The sequence below is a fragment of the Bidens hawaiensis genome, unplaced genomic scaffold, assembly GCF_021521415.1.
Source record: "Bidens hawaiensis isolate Kalapana, Puna unplaced genomic scaffold, B.hawaiensis_p1.1 tig00028460_1, whole genome shotgun sequence".
Taxonomy (NCBI): Eukaryota; Viridiplantae; Streptophyta; class Magnoliopsida; order Asterales; family Asteraceae; genus Bidens; species Bidens hawaiensis.
Window position 1 is genome coordinate 131240 of NW_027494642.1, and position 6600 is coordinate 137839.

Below are 6600 nucleotides of genomic sequence, written 5' to 3' on the forward strand. Positions count from 1 at the left end.
TAATCACCGAGCCTGAAACTGAAGAAAGGCAAACAATGAAAAGAAAACAAACATCTGAAGTTGTGTCCCCTAAGCCTAAGAGACAAAAATCTGTGAATATTTACAAGAGAAGGGAAACACAACCTGAGGTTGTTGAAGGGCCTCAAATGATTCATGCTACAAAACCAATGATAGGAGCTCGATCTTCACAATCTGGATGAACCTATTGAAGTTGATAAAGAGGAAGAGAGAACAAAGAAGTCTGATGAGAAGGAAAATGAAGACAAAGCCTACCTCATAAGCCTTGAATATGACTTGAAATACCTTCAAAGGTTGACAAAAGAAACTATTGCAAAAGAGGCTGATGGATGGAGGAGAAGGGAATCGCAGAGGGATTTCATGTTGAAAGCAGGACACAAACTTGTATTTCTAAATCTTCAATCCTTTAACAAATTTGATAAAATGTACAAGAATGCTCTGCTTGATGATGTGGCAAATTATGTAGAGAAGATGAGCAAGGAGAAGAAGGACAAAGAGGAGAAGGTATTGAAAGAATCAGACAGTAGAAAAAGGAGAACAGAAAAAAAAGCCAGAGATGTAGAAGAATATGAGTTATTGAATAGTAAACACAAAGAAGTGAAATTTCTTCAATTACATGGCTACAACTACGATTCATTGAAAAATCTATCTCTGGATGAACTGAAAAGAAAAGTACAGATGGTCAAAGATACTCATAAAGATCAAAAATGCACTACTGATTGTGAGAGGGAAAGAAAATTGAAGTTGCAGATGCAGAAAAAGAAGAAGGAGGCTGAAAAGAAGGAAGAAGAAGTCAGAGAGTGGTTTAAAGATCCACAGAGGGTGCAAACTTTGAAAGACATAGTGATGGACAAAGGCATGACAGAGGATGAATTTGATAATATGCCTCATGTTCAACTTCTTGAAATCTATCACAGAGAACAAAGGCTATTCCTAGAAACAGAAAGAAGACTACAGGAAGCCAAGCTGAAGGAACAGGAAGAATAAAGGGCATACATGATAAGCATACTCTGCAAAAGAGGTGCAAATGTAGGAAGACTGATGTTACAAATGTATGAAACCATTAAACAATGGTTTGGTGAGTCTAAAATTGAAGAGGCAAAGAAGAATCAACCAGTCAGTACAAGCAGAACACCAATAAGGTCGGAGATTGTGAGGCCTGAACCTTCAAGGAACTTGAACTTGCCCACACATCTCTATTTCGACAAAAGATCAAAGACCTTAAGAGTGATAACCGAAGACAATGAAGAAAGCTTGATAATTTTCAGAGATGATTTGAGAAGTTTTTCAAGAGAACAACTGAAGAAAATGGCTCAACTAGAACTGTATGACAATCAAGATAGAAGCCAACTTGCAGGACAGCAGAGAAATGACCTCTCAAAATTCATAAAAGAACAATTGGAGAAGGGGTTCCCATTTCTCAAACAGAAAAGAAGAGAAGCATACAGCCAGTTGAAAGAGAGAGGAGAAGAAAAAGAGTCAATGAAGTGCACACTTTAGAACTCTCTCTATGGGACTCTAAGAAGAGGAAGACTAATCAGGTAAGCAGCTCGAGTGGCAAAAGAAAAACTTTGAAAGAGTGCTTGGCCATGAAAAGGGAGATGATGGAGCCAAACTCGCAAGTGCAACAAAATGGCAAGATAGTCCATCTCACCTACAATAAAAACAAAGACTCAATTTCACTCAAAAATGCTTCAGGATGGACCATTGTTGTTGTTGAGTATGATGAAGATCTAAACTTCATACACATTCAAGACTTACAAGACATAATCAATGCAGAGTTCCTTATCGATTCTGAAGATGGGGTGGAGCTTGACATGTTCAAGCAAAAGGCTGCCTTTGTTAAACTCAAGAAAGAAAAAGCTGTTACAAGGAGCCAAAGAAGAAAATAGCAGAATGGAGCTTAATGATAATCAACTTATTTCTATTTTATCTTTGTATTTTGTTTTATGATTTGTAATTAGACATGTAAAAATTTGACTGTAATGCCCGAGAGGCAGAATTCCTTTATGTAATGTAATGACTTGTGCTTAAATTGATTATCTTAAATATTTGATACATGTGTAATTGTATGCAGGTATATTTTGGTGCATCTGAGCTTGTTCCAATATAGGGGGAGATTGTTGAGTCGGATTTATACAAAGGAAGATTGGAATCTTCTCAACCTCCTCAAGAAAATGGCTAAGTATGAAACACGAGCAAGCGTAGGTCATCGAGCATGGTTTACTACCTCGAGCATGGCCTTTCAACATATTCTTCTAAGTGTTGAAGGCTTCGAGCAAGCTACACTTCTCCGAGCAAGAGTGTTCTTCTATCAAGTATGGATTTCCAATCGAGCAAACAGCTTGATCATTCAAGTTTTAGCCAAGTGATCCGAGCACAGGTTGTCCGAGCATATTGGTGACGAGCAAGGATGCAATAAGAAGATGTAAATGTTGCGAAGTATAGACTTTGAGCATAGTTCAGTTCCAAGCAAGCTACACATCCGAGCATGATGAAGATCGCTAATAAGTTTAAGACAGATTTGAAGACATCAAGAAGAATAGGCTTGCTCGAAGGACAACTTCGAGCAAAGCAAGGATTAGTCAAGAAGAATGAAGCATGCTAGAGAAGAATAATTTCTATTAGAAATTATTCTAAGTAAAGTATGCTCGAAGCAACTCATCGAGCATACACTGCATAACAAGTCTGCTCGAGCAAGATAGATGTCATGCTCGAAGACTACACTTGTATTATTTTGTTTTGTCATTCATTATATAATGATTAGGGATTCTAAAAGGAATATCAGGGTCTATAAATAGCTTCCTAGGTTTCCATTTTAGGGAAGCTGGCACGCACGGAATACGAGAAACATTCTAATGAATATTCATTTTGTCTCCTCGTACAGCCGCCGCCGCCTTCACGAAACCCTAGACATTCCTTTCACTGTTTCATTGAATGATGTATTAAATACAGTGAATCTTTGTCTTTGATTTTATTCTTACTGGTTATACTTTATTGTTTCGTTGGCATTATATCACGCCTTCGTTCCCATCCGTTGAATATCCTGATCAGGCCGAGATATCCAATAGGTCTTCAGGTTATTAGATCTGTGTGTTCTTGTCAACCTTTTTAAGGTTACACCAGATTTACGGTCCTGACAAAAAATAAATTTTTCTCTCTCCTGAAAACATATATAAAAGTAAGTAAAAAAATGTTAAAAAATAGCAAGACAATTTTTTTTTTATTTTTCGATGTTTTGTAGTAAATGTAACATCATATATTACATGTGTAAAAAAACAAAAAAAAACGATGTTGCATAGGGTTTTCACAACTCAAGTGGGTTTCCAATCTATACTTCTCCTATACATACATACATACATATATATACATATATATATATATATATATATATATATATATATCTACCTATACTAATAAAAGAAAAAATTCTGGACCCTTGTCATTCTAAGGTTAATTCCCTCTATCAAATTCTCGCTCAAATCACTTCTCTTCTATTGATGAAAAAAAAAATATATATATCTGGGTTCTAAATATAGTATTGATTATAAATTCAACATACCGTATTAATTAGTCAATCTCCATTGATTGAATTATTAATGCTATAAATTATAGTGTAAACATACTTAATATAAAAAAAGTATTAATATATATATATATATATATATATATATATATAATAATTAAGTGAAATAAAGACATTTTCTTTAAGATTAAAATGTATATAAAAGAGTTTATGTTTAAAGAGTACACTAACATTTAATTTTTGAGACATACTCGTATCAGAGAAAACTATAATAATTTTGTTTACTTTTTACAAATATTCAATGTTTAATAAGTCTTAAAAAGCATAGACAAATTTTCTATTTTTTTTATATTTAGTATAAGACTATTGTGATAGTTGAACAACAATGTGTTTATAAGGACATCATGAGAGCTGTTCAAAAAGGAAAATCTGGTGTCTTTTTTGGTTTATGGTTTGGGTTTAATGTTTAGGGTTTAGGGTATGGAGTGAAAAACATTTTTGTGAAAGACTTTAACTACATCTTTCAGATCTAAAGACCTCAAGGTTTTAAATGATGATTTCAGTGGCATTGCTTCATTATTGTATACCGATGATAGAACAACCCATTTTCGATGTAAATTCAAATACATTTGATTATATAAAGCGACTATATTTGTAATACATTTTTTTACATAATATAAAGAGACTTAATTATCTTTTATTTTATTTGTATTAAATTATTCGTTGCAACCGTGTAATACAGGGGTTTCTAAAGCTTGTGTGTGTGTGTGTAGGGGAGGGATAATTTGAGAACTTTGTTGAGTTTTAAGAACATCATTCTTAACCACACATTTAATTAAATAGATTAGATTATGTGGTTGAGATTAATGTGATTAAAAAATTAAAGTATGAGAGGGAATAAAGATGTATAGTGATTACACTAATTTAAACGTTCGTTACACCTATTTAAAAAGTTGACTCGATGTGTAAAAATTTCTGTAATTTTTTTACGTACACGTGACCTACATATATTACGAATATGTAAAAAAATTCAAAAAAAAAATTATTACGTTGAGTTCTTTCAAGTTCTTAAAACTCAAAGTGGTTATCAAAAGAAATCTCATATATATATATATATATATATATATATATATATATATATATATGAGGAGTCAGGTGTATGAGTACTTCAAATTATAAACAAATTTTATAGATAAATATGTTTTTTGTTTAGTTATATAGATGAAAATAAGAATTACAGTATGAATGCTCTTAGTCAATATAACAAATAGTGTGATCTTCACGTCCAAAAATCCGTGTTGCGACTTGCTATAGTTGTTGTGAACCCTCCTTTAAAATCCATATTGATGTGGGCCAGACTGCTATATGCATCCTCAGGTTAGGAGATGATTCGTACTTCGTCCATGTAGCTAAATTAAATGATTCAAATAATTGTGATTTAACTAGTCAATTGAACCGCATCGCATAATATCTACAACGTTTCTCTATGATATATGACTAATCGCAAATAGCTTGTTTATGGGAAGCAACGATCTTTTGGAGCACACAAAAAGAAAATGGGGAAGGAATACTTGCACTATATTATACAAAACCGGTTTAAAAGGCATATGACTTGTTATTCCAGCCTTGACTGAGTGATAAAAGACTATTGTTTTTTGGAGTGAAGACCAATATTCAAAACTTGGTATGAGACTAGATTTTCTCTATGAGTATTTTAGGCGGTAGAAGTATATGAGATGTGTAAAGGACGTGACTTTTAAGACAAAGTTATAACACATGTAATGAGAGGCTAAATTTGATATCGTATTTAATAGTTTTATTGGTCGTGCTTTTGCGATTGCAGGTTCACCTTGTGTGAAGTCCATCCATAGTTATGGGGATGGCATTTATAGTTCCCAAACCGGTTAAACAGTTAATCAACCTCTCCATCAGTTTAATTTCATCAACTTAGCCATTTTGGGTTGAACTGGTCCGTTATAGTTTATTATTTAATTTATTATATTTTTAATTTAATACTTCTTATATTTTCTTTTTATTTTTCAAACTATGGATTTTTATAAACAACCAATACGAACCGCACAAACAGACACCCAAACACAACCTCCAAAAGCCAGAGAGCAAAAGCATAAATGTGGCATCCCACATTGTTTGGGGAGGAAAACGAAGCATTCTTTATAAGGATGTGGATACATTTCTTATCATAACGCGTTTTGGGCGCTTAATGGTAGTAGATGATGGGAGAACGCCACAATTAACCGTGCTCAGGTAGAATTAGTATCGGGATCAGGATAAGTGACCTCATTGGAAGCCTTTTCCTGGACAACCAAAAGCAAATCCAAGAGCGATGATGGTACATCCCCGCCAAAACGAACAATATTATCGTGCGGCGATAGCTAGGGTGTTACAACAATGCCACAAAAGGAGCAAAACAAAAATTGCATGAATACAAATCTACACCAATTCTATATTTTTAAATCGGCCAATCCACTTTTTTAAAACATTAGGAATGGCTATTATAAAATTAGCTATTTATAATGACTATGCATTTGCATCTTAATTAAACCCTTTATTTGGACCTTTTGAATATATTCAATCTGACCTGCTACGACTTTTCAAGATTCAAAAGGACCGAATAAATTTAGTCGTTCTGGGTCCCACCAGCTATAAACATTAAACAAGGCAGCTTGCAAGTTGTTGTGTGAGTCCACGCGCTGTCTTTTACGTAGTTTCGTGCTCTGTCGGACTATTCATGTCTCTTTCTTATCCGTTGGATCATAACGACTACAAAGAGTCCGTTTGCTTCGTGGCAAAGAGAAAAATAATTTGTAATTCACAAGTTTCGTCCTCCAACAATTCATTTGTTCACTTACGTGCCTAAGTTTTTTTAAATGTTTGTTTAAAATAATATTATTTTATGTTTGTCAGATATGAAAGCTTTTTGACTTTGATCAGAGCCATAAAAATATTATTTTTAAAATAATATTATTTTAAAATCATATTATTTGGTTTATCTTTTTGACTTTGTTGTTGAGTAATAATATACGTACCTTTTAAAT